The 11456-nt window shown below is 38.9% G+C and overlaps 1 pseudogene; it reads right to left on the bottom strand.

Moving 5' to 3' along the window:
• Positions 1–6217: 6217 nt before the first annotated feature.
• On the bottom strand, positions 6218–8834 carry LOC141422683 (inhibin beta B chain-like; annotated as a pseudogene).
• Between the last annotated feature and the right edge of the window lie 2622 nt (positions 8835–11456).

Raw genomic sequence — 11456 nt, 5'->3', positions numbered from 1 at the left:
ACAGTCAGCCCAGACAAAATGTTCGTGCCATGGTGCACACCTGTCCTTCCAATTCCAACTACAGGGAAGCACAAATAGGTGGATTACAGTCCAAGCTGGCCAAGGCATAATTCAAGACCCTATTTCAAAAATAAGCAGTGCAAAAATGGCTGGTGAGTGCCTCAGTGGTGGAGTGTCTGCATAACAAGTGTGAGGCCCTGAGTTCAAACTGCAGTACAGCCAGAAAAAAAATAGAAAGAGAAGTGTTGAAGGAAGCTTCTTTTACCCTATGATAGAAGAAATATAGATACAAGCAAATAAATACTCAAATGAAGACATCTAGAAGAGGAATAATTAAAGTATATATAGGTAACAACAAAATTCATGTTTTATTTATTTTTAATTGATTTAAACATTTAATAGCATGAAAGTCAAAAATGGAATAAAATAACAAATATAAAATGCTTAGAAATAATTTACTCCAATTATGTTAATGATTACTTTGAACCTAAATGATACCAATTAAAACAGATTGTGAGAGTGAACAATAAACAAGACCCAATTATATTTCTCTACAAGTAACACATTTTAATTACAAAGATCATAGAGATTAAAATCAAATGGATAAAAAAAAATCTCCTGCTGACATTGTAATAAGGAGTTGTGAGTATCTATATTAATTTCAGAATGTGCAGATGTCATAGCAAAGAAGATTATCTGTGATAAGTCATTGCATATTGATTAAGTAGATAATTCCCCTGTAGTCATGACAATACTTAATATGTCCACCTAACAACAGTATCAAAATATGTGAGGTAAAACAGATAGTACTTTGAGGAGTAATGAATGAATCTACTATTACACTTAGAAACTTCCACTTCTACTGTTTCTGAAATGGACAGATCCATCAGTTCAAACAGAGTTGTACTGAAGAGTGCCACCGATCAGACTGGGTATAATGCACAGTTATAGTTTGCTCATCCCAGGATAGCAAAACACACATTCTCCTCAAACTCATGTGGAACATCTCACAACTTAGACCACTTCCTAAGCCACAAAGCCCACTTTGCCAAATTTAGGCTATATATCATTGACATCTGCTCTCAGGCCACAATGGGATTAAATCAGAGACAAATATGAGAAAGCTAGCTGGAGAGTCTCAAAATAAAACACACTTCTAAATAACATGTGGGTCAAAGAAGAAACCTCAAGAGAAAAAAAATTGAAGCAAAATTAAAATGAAAATATAACTTATTTGTTTGTGGAATGCATCAAAACAATGTTTAGAAGGAAAAAATATAGCATTGAATCAATGTATTAGAAAAAAGAACTAAAACCAATAATCTAAAATTCCACCACAGGAAACTATAGAAAAACTATGATATACAAAATATGAAAAAAATAAACCATAGGGTGGATACCAGAAATTAATGAAGTTGAAAGTTACACCTGATTTTTAATTGATCTAATTTTGAATTTCAATAATCAACAAAACCAAAAAATATTTCTTTGAAAACAGCATAAAATTGATGTTATCCTCTCTCAATGATTTTAAAGAGATGATGGAGGGAAAATACAATGACTGATATCAGAAACAAAAGATCAGGCTTCTTGTAAACACCATAGTCAATAAAATAATTATTAGGTTAATAGCAGAGTTGCATTAGTCAGGGATGACACAAGTAATATATTTTATGTGTTTAATAAGTATTAGCTCAATGATAACAGAAGTGAGATCTTCCCAACCTCCTGTCTGCAAGCTGGAGACCCAGGAAAACCTTTCATGTCATTTGAAGGCTTGAGACTGCCCAAAACCAAAGAGATTCCAGTCTCAGGCTGAAGGCCTGAGAAACAACTGTGCCATGCTTAGATCTCTGTTACAGCCTGTCATCAGGCATGGAGTTCCCTGAACTTTCATTTGACTTGTTCTTTTCCTGTTCGAGCTCTCCACTGACTGCGTGATGCCCCACCTCTGTTGGGGAGGCCATTTTATTGCCCCAGTCTACAATTCAACTGCTTGTCTCCTCCAGAAACATCCTCACAGGAACAATCCAAAATCAGACTTAATCAGTTATCTGGGGATTATGCGGCCCAGTCAAGTTGATGCTTAAAATTAAACATCACAGGAATAATATGAGTTCTATACCTACAAACTTGAAAACCTAAATGAAAGACAGTCTATTAGAACTCACAGATGAAAAATAAACAATCATAGCCAGGCGTGGTGGCACATGCCTGTAATCCTAATTACTTTGGAGTTGGAGATAGGAGAATCACCAGACTTGGCAAAGTTAGTGAGACCTTACCTCAAATAAAAAATAAAAAGCAAAGGACTGAGGGGTTGGCTCAAGTTGTAGAGCACTTATTTAGCCAATTTGAGGGATGGGCTCAATCTCCACTACCACACAATCAATTAACTTATACATGAGCAATCACCATAGGCCTATGTGTATATTAAAGAAATTAAATTAGTAATGGAAAATTCCTAAAGAGAAAGCACCAGACACTGGACACCTCAACAAATAAAAAAACAGAACCAAAAATCACATTGCAATGTTCTTCAATAGTCAACCTCTTCCTGTCCCCTGATCCCATAAACCTAGCAATCTATTCTCCATGCCTGAAATATTACATTTTCTAGACTTTTAAATAAATGGAGTAAAATAGTATCTAGCATTTGAGTGTTGCCTAAAGGAACTTAGCAAAATATAATTGAGATGCATCCATGTGTTTTTGTGGACCAATAGTTCTATTTTATATCTGAGTAATATTGTATAGTTGTGCTGGTTTGGTTTTCCCATAACTGCATTAAGGACATTTGAGCTTTTTCTACTTTTCAGCAGTTTTTTTTTAAATAAAGATCCTATAAACATTCATATTTAGGCGCATGATTGTAAATATTCACTTATCATGGGTAAATATCTAGGAAACGGTTGACTGTATCACATAGTAAGTGTACATTTAAATATATAAAAATTGCCAAACTGTGTTCTAAGGAGGGAGATAAAACTGACCACCTGAAATCTACAGAAGCAACTGGGAAAAGACTTTGGTAGAAAAGAAATGAAGACACCCCAGGAATTGGTAACAGAAGGTATGGTTTAATTCCCACTTAGAAAGGTGACTTATCCCCTGCTTCCATATATTTTTAATTGCAATATGTAATATATTTAAATGAATTAAATGTTTTTCCCTTTTTGTAAGAGAGAAGAATGGGGCTTAATATGCTCACAATACATGTGATGATTTTATTCCTCCACCTTCCCCTTTTCCAGGTTTAATCTGAGAAGGGGAGAATTTAATGAACTGAATTGAGTGCAATTATAATCTAATAGCTTAATCACTGTAATGAAGGGTCATCTGTCTCAAATCAGATGAGATGGAGGAACTCTTTTAATAAAGAGAAAATGAGGTCTTTTACCTCAATTTTTGAATTTAGACCTTTTTAACATTCTAGTCATCATAGTATTTCAACCTTTGGGTTAAAAATTGGAGAATTGAAATTATAATTTCCACCCCATTGAGTTAGAGTAAAAGCTCATGAAAAACTGGTTGAGCACTACCTTCTAACACGATAACACTGAAAAAATGGTAAAGTGACAAAAATATTGAAGTAGGGTTATTTAACTAACGTGATGAAGTATTGCCTTTTCCATATCAAATAACTCAGTTTATTATAGCTTTTTAAAAATTGGAATAGAGTAATACAAGGGTTATTTTGAATAAGCATTTGATTTTGGGTTTCTATTTGTTAATAACGCTCTCTTGTCCATGACAGTAAATAAGATGGTATTTAATGCCAGTGCTTTATCATATTTATGATAAATTGGGTATCAAGATTATTGTGATGGCATTAAAAAAGGAGATAACCAAAAAATGTATTACCAATCACGTACTTGGTGTGAGCTAATGTGTTTCCCAATCTCTTTCAATGGTATTCTGTTTCACAATGAATGTGATAAAACAATGTTCCTTCTTGGGGTATCCATCCTACTACCAATATGATGCCATAGCCGGGCCCTTATTGCTCTGTTGTCTAACATAAGCCCATTATAGATCAGGCCTCTGAATCTCTGTCTTTGAAATTCTCTAGTTATTTAATTCCAGCTCTTCTGTGTACTAGTTGGGACATTTCTATTGAAACATCACTCAGATGTTTTATTTAACTCATACAACACGATGAGTAGCACCTTTATTTAAGTAGTTAAATAAAAAGCCTAATGTGGTAGTTCATACCTGTAATCTCAGCACTCTGGAGACTGAATCCAGAGGACTGCAAGTTCCAGGCCAGACTGGGCTACATAGCCAGACCCTGTCACAAAAACATAAACAAAACAAAAGAAGAAAATAGTAAATAAAAGATTAGTGAAAGGATATCGTAAGATAACTACCTCTAAAGCTGAATAAAGAATATATAAAGCCAGATAATTGAGAATTAAGGGAACCAATAGTTTAACTTGAGCTCTTTCCTTTGTATTAGAAATAAAATGCTGAAACTTAATGTAAGAAACTTTCACGGTGGGCCTCTGTCTATGGCAATATTATTCTGGCTCTCTGCTTGAAGTATCTTAGAGGGATCCATTTATGTCCTCTAATATGTATAATTTTTGTTATCTCTTAGAGAAGGCATCCTATCAGCTGAGAGCAGCTATAACTCTTCTATGATGAAGTTATCCTGTGTGCATTTAGAAGTGCAAAGACAGTTCTAATTCATTCCTGCAATGGTAACATCTGCTTATAATCTAGAAAAAGTGAATACCAATGGAAAAAACCTGCATATGTTTTGTGGATAGAAAAGCAGCATATATGTGATTACTACACAGAAGCATAAACATAGTGAGAAAACTTCATGCCTCTTTCTTTACAATTAGAATGGTACAGATTATTCATTTAATTGTTAATGCTGATCTCTATAATAAAGTAATAAAAGATAACCTTAAGATTTTTAAATTATATATGATCTCTCTCAATATTCTGATAATGAAAATTGGACTTGGCTTTGAATTTAAGGTACAAAGAGGAACTGGAAATTACTTGTAAGCCAGAATTGTTTATGTAACATTCAATGCACATGTGGCATGGTTTCTTCATTCACAGATAGATTGAAGTCTATCTAGAGTCTTTGCCTTGTTACCTAACATGTTGGTTATATACTATTGTGAAAGAAAATAAATCCAAAAGTTATGGCTTAAACAATATAAAATCAAGTCTCCTGAGGTTTCTCAGTGGAGTCATCAATGCATTTCTTACCTTGTGCTTTTGGTATCATGGAAGTCAGATGGCAGACAAAAGTGGAGCCATCAGCAGGCTGGGCTGAGCTAGAATTCAAGGCAGCAACCTCACTAACAGTCTTGCATGGGGCACTGATGAATGGAGCAGCTTGGAGCTGACTAAGCATCTGTTCTCTTCCTGTGGCTTCTATTTGTGCCTAGCCTCAAAATATGTTGATCTCAGCAAACTCAGACTTCTTCCATGCTGGTTGATGTTTTGATCATGTGTTTCAAGAGATCCAGAGGGAAGCTCTCTCCAAGACCAGCTAAGTGGCTCCCTTTCCATACACTCCACTGAGGGACTCCCCCCGCCCCAAGCATTTCCAGAACCCCTCCATTTCTTCCTCCAGACTCATCCTCTTGCCTAGTGGTCATCCCACCCCTCCCCTAACCAGCCTTAGAGGAATGTCCCCAGCAAAGGGCACCAATTGTGATTTTTTTTCTTCTAATTTAACAATTCAGATGTCCACTTAAAAGGTCATACCTGATAGAAAAGTCTCTTTTTCAGTTCTACAACTGGCACAAATGACCTGTCAACTGTTGGAGATCAGTTAAAGCATCAAATTAAGACCCTTTTCCTCTCCCTTCCTTCCTGCTCCCCAAACACATGCATACACACACTCACACAGAGTCATGTCAGAGACCCAAGTGACAAAGAGTCAAACCGTTATTGTCCTGCTCCACAGTCTCTGACAGGTCAGTACCTCTTGGGTGTAGCGCTCCCTGTCCAAGGACAGGTAAGCACAGCTCCCCACCTTGCAACATGGAGAATGCCAGGTGGGGTGACAGTGCACACGCTGTGACAGGACCTGCTGCAGAGGTCTGGTGCATGCCAGGGGCCATCCAGCCTTCTGCCTGCCAGCACTCCCCACCGTGCTTTTCCTCTCAGTGGCTCTCTCTCTCAGTGTCTCTGTGCTTTTATGTGTGCTCAGAGGCATGATTCAGAGTGTCCAGGCCAGCTGGTGGGAATGGTGGCTGCTCACCCCCTTCTCTCTGAGTGACAAGCATTGGTAGCTAAGCTGCCATTTGTCACCCCAACCATTTGCTGGTGTACCGGAGGTTGCTGTGTAGGTGGCAGGATGTGTCTGGCTGTTCTTGTCTATGTGTGCATTTGAGTCTCTCATGTCACTTGAGGGTTCTCCCTCTGGTTTTGACTGGTTGCTCTAGGAAGGAGTAGAAAATTCTTTCAAGCCTCACCCTGGCACTCTGCAGCCCCATGGGAGGAGTACACTCAGCCCACCTTCACCACTTCTTCCCGCAGGGGCAGGAAGAAGCTCACTAGGCTTGATCTCCACCACTGTTACCACGTCCCCTGGCCACTGTCAGGAGCAGCCGCACTCCTCCATGATCACGTCAGGCACATCCCACTTGACGATGTTGTACTTGTCGTCGGAGTAGAGCATGGACATGGAGCTCAGCTTGGTGGGAATGCAGCAAGAGTTCAGGCCACGCATGTGGTACTGATGCACCACAGCTCTGTGGAAGGAGGAGGCCGAGCCAGGGACCCCCGCCAGGTAGGCCGGGCAGCTCAGTAGTTCCCCTAGCAGCTGGTGGACTCAATAATCCATTCGTTTCAGACGATGAGCCGGAAGTCAATGAAGAACAGTTGCCTGCAGCAGAGGCTGGCCCGACCTTCGCACTCCAGGCCTTGCTTGTGGATGCGATGCCTGCTGTCACCAAGGCGGGCCTGCAGCACCTTGAAGGGCCTGTGGGACTCCTCACCCGGGTCCATGAACACTAGCACCACGGCCAGTTCCTGAGAGTGTAGCACTGCAAGTCCAGGTTGAGGCGCTGCTCACAGTGCTGAAACAGGGCCTGGATGGTCTCAGTGAGTGGGAAGGTGTGCCAGCCGCTGTGCTGGAGGTCCACCTTCTTCTCCACCACGTTCCACCTGTCACCATGGCCCTGCTCTTGGAAGTACACCTTGACCTGCACCTTCTGCCAACTGCCCTTGTCCAGGACATAAGGCAGGAGCTTCCGGTACAGCCACAGGTTGGCCTGCACCACAAACAGTTTCTGGTTGCTTTCACTGGAGACAAAAAAGTACAGGCGGACCCGGGAGGAGGCGAGGCCATCTGATTCTCCCCCTCCTCAGAGACCCTACAAGCTCACCCCACATGCTCTCTCCTCCCTAGGGAACTCCTGCCGCCTGTGCATGGACCAGAGTGCAGCCCAGCAGGACTCCCTTTTAATTTCTGCTTTAGAAATTTGTGTCCTTCTTACTCTATCTAATCAATTCATAATCAATTCATTGATCTTTTCCTCCTTTTTCTTTTCTTTTTTTGAAGGCACAGAAGGAAAGTTTATACAAGGCTTGGGAAATGCTGTGGGAAGAGGCAGAGAAAGCACTCAGCTCATCTTCAGCCATCTTCAGGGTACAGACATGAGTTATAGATTTAAGTAGACAAAAAAACTGGGAGCAGGGGACAAAAGGATACAGTTAAACAGTCCTAGTCACAAGTGTGTTCTTGTTTACCATTATCTCAGTCCAAGAGTTCCCAGAGGGGTTCCAGAGAAGACCACTGTCATCACTTGAGTGGAGTGATCTGGCTCCCATGAGACAATTGCTCCTGCTCCAGGGTGCAGCCTTCTCATTACAGATAATTGTCCTCATTCGGAGGAGTGGACCATCCTGCAAGTCTTCCTTATGAGAAGTTTCAGTCCCTTTTTATAAAGATTCTATCAGTTCTGTATTTCTTGGTTCTTATGTCCATTAGGAAAAGGATTCAAGCAAGACACTAAAGATGTAGCTAGCACTGATGGCTCATGTCTGCAATCCTAGTGAATCAGGAGACAGAGATCAGGAGGATCGTGCTTTCAGGCCAGCCCCAGCAAACAGTTCACCCAGACCCTGTCTCAAAAAAAAAACCCATCACAAAAAAGGGCTGGTATAGTGGGTCAAGGTGTAGGCCCTGAGTTCAAACCCCAGTACCACAAAAAAGACGCAAAAGATGTCGTAAAAATAATGGTACGGTTTATTAGAAAAGAGATGGGTTATTGGGTTTGTTGTGTTTCTCTGATTCCTGTTTTCAATTTCATTGATTTCTGTTCCATCTTTAAGTTACTGTTTTTTGAATACTGTAGATTTTATTTGCTGTCATTTTCTAGTTTCTTAAGGTAGAAGCTTAGATTACTGATTTTAGAGCTCCCTTTAAAAAAATACATGTTCAATGCTATAAGTTTCCCTCTAAACACTGTTTTTGCTCTATGCCACAAACTTTGATTATTGTGATTTCATGTTCATTTACTTCAAGTATTTAAAAATTTCTATTGAGGTTTCTTCTTTAACCACAAGTTCTTTAGAAATGTATTATACAATGAACAAGTATTTAGAGATTTTTCACCTATCTCTGGTATTGGTTTCTAGATTAATTCCATTGTGGGCTGAGAGAAGGAATTGTGTGATTTCTATATTTAAATTTGTAAAGGCATGTTTTAGGACTCAGAATATAGTCTATCTAGGTGACCTTAAGAATGGGTTGACAAAGGAAGTAGCCCGTAGGTGTCCATTGTGTCCAGTCAATTGATGGTACTGTTGAGCTCACCTATGTCCTTAGTATTTTTACACCTGCCGAATCTGTCCATTTGTAAGAGAGGAGTGTTAAAAGTGTCCAAATATAATAAGGGATTCATCAACTTGCAGTTCTGTCAGTTTTGTCTTACATGCTTTGACACTCTGTTGTCAGATATAGCCACATTAAAGATTGTTGAGTCTTCTTAGAGAATTAACCCCTTTCCCTTTTAGCAATTCCCCTCTTTTTCCTAGAAATCTTCCTTGATCTGAAATATGTTTTAAAATTAATGTGTGTACTCCCTGCTTTCTTTTGATTGTCATTAGAATGGTATATTTTTTCCACCATCTTAATTTGAGTATTTATATGACTTTATATTTAAAGTTGGTTGCTTCTAGACACTGTACACTGGGGTCTTTTTGTTTTGTTTTATTCCATCCTGATTTCTGTCTTTTAACTTGTGCATTTACTTAATCAACATCCTACCACATTTGTTACTATTTTGTATTTGTTGCCCTTGGTTTTTGTTCCTGTTTTTCTCCTCAACTTTTTTCCTCCCTTTTGTAGTCTGAGCATTTCCATATTAAGTATTTCCTATGATTTCATTTTCTCTCCTTTCTTAGCTGACCAGTTTTAATTCTTTCAAAATCTGCTTGAGTACTGGTGGAGTGCTCAAGTGGTAGAGCACCTGCCTACCAAGTGTGAGGCCCTCAGTTCAACACTAGTACTCCAAACAAAGAAACTGTTTTAGTATGTATCCTAAAATTTGCAATATACATTTACAATTAAAGTCCACATTCAAATTATACTACCCTGCTTCACAGGTAGTGCAAACTGCAAATGAAATAATAACAAAACACTCTTCATTCCTCTGTCCTGTGCCCTGTATCATTGTTATTCATTTCAATTATACATACACTTACAGAAGTGACACACAAAGACACACATACACAATCAAGTACATTGTTGCTATTACTTTAAATAAATTGTAATCTGTTAGATTAAGAAAAAGTCTTTACCTTCAATTTTTCGTTCTCTGATGCTCTTTATGTAAATTTGAGTGTCTGACAAATATAATTTTCCTTCTTTTTGACTATCTTCTCTTTTTTTGGTGGTACTTGGGTTTGAACTCAGGACCTCATGCTTGCTAGGCTGGCACTCTACCACTTGAGCAACTCCATCAACCCTTTTTTGTGTTAGGTATTTTCTAGCCAAGGTCTCGTGAACTATTTGCCTGGCTGGCCTCAAAGTGTGATCCTCTTGATCTCTACCTCCGAAGTAGCTAGGATTACCAGGTGTGAGCCACTGGTGCCTGGCCGAATATCTTCTACGATCATTTCTTGCAAGGCAAATCAATGGCAACAAATTCCTTCAATTTTTGTCTATCAAAGTATTTTTGATTCAATTTTAAAGGATAATTTTGCAGTGTACAGAATTTTAGGTTAGTGTTTTTTTCTCTCAATACTTCATATATTTCATTCTACTCTCTTCTTTCTTTTTGGTGTTTGTCTTTTGACAAATGTCTTGGTGTAGCCCAGAATGTCCTCAAACTCAATATTCTCCTGTTTCAGCCTCCTGAGTGCTGGAATTACTGGGGTGCACCACCACACATGGCATTTCCATTCTCTTTTTATTTGCATTGTTTTTGAGATATTAGATCTAATTCTTATATTTCTTCTTTAATAGGTATTTTTTTTCCTCTAACTTCTATCAAGGTATTTTTTCTTTACTTTTATAATGAAGTTTAAATGTAGTATATTTAGGTATAGGTTTTTTAGGGGAGGAAATTTATCCTGTTTGGCATTTTCTGAGTTTCCTGGATCTGAGGATTACTTTCCTGGATGTGGGGAAACTGTAAGTCATTATTGCTTCAAATCCATTGTCATTTTCTTCTCCTGCTGATATTTCCATTATGTACTCTTGTCTCAAAGTTCTTAGGTTAGTTCTTAGATTCTGTTTTGCTTTAATCCCAGTCTTTGTTCTCTCCTTTGTTCAGTTTCATAAGTCCCTAATGACATATCCTAAATCTCAGGGATTCTTTCCTAAGCCACGTCCAGCCTTCCAGCAAGGCAGTCTTCATTATCTTCACATTTTTAATGCTAACATTTCCTTTTTATTGTTTTTTCAAATCAAATTTCCTCTGATTTTCCTTCTCTCTGCTTACATTATCCATCTGTTCTTGCATGTTGTGTTCTTAGCATTTTAATCATAGTGTTTTAAAATTCCTTATCTAATTCCAACATTTCTCCACGTCTGACTCTTTTCTGATACTTGCTCAATCTACTTGAATTGTGTTTCTCATCCTTTAATATGCCTGGGAGTTTTTGGTTGAAAGGCAGACATGACAGACTGGGTAAAATGGGCTGCTATAAACAGGCCTTTGGCCATGTGGTGTGTGGTGTAAGGGAGAGAAGTGGTCTATGGGCCCATGACTGGGTCTCAGTGTTTTGGGGAGCTTGTGCCCCTGGACAGTGAATTCCACCTGTGCGTCTCAGTTTTCCTCCCTAAGGTGAGACAGGATGGCTGGGGGGACTAGAACAGGGCATTTCCCTTCATTTTGGTTGGCATAGTTTCTCTAGAGGGTAGATTTTTATTAAAAAGAAAATGCTTAGCTATTTCACAATTTTGCTTTCCCTCTGTTGGAAGCAAGAGATGCTTTTTCTCTAATATTCACTGTGAGGACTTAGTAGAGCTC

This window comes from Castor canadensis, chromosome 4 (genome assembly GCF_047511655.1).
Source record: "Castor canadensis chromosome 4, mCasCan1.hap1v2, whole genome shotgun sequence".
NCBI lineage: Eukaryota > Metazoa > Chordata > Mammalia > Rodentia > Castoridae > Castor > Castor canadensis.
The sequence above is the reverse complement of the archived record's forward strand: the minus strand, read 5'-3'. Positions and strand labels throughout refer to the sequence as shown.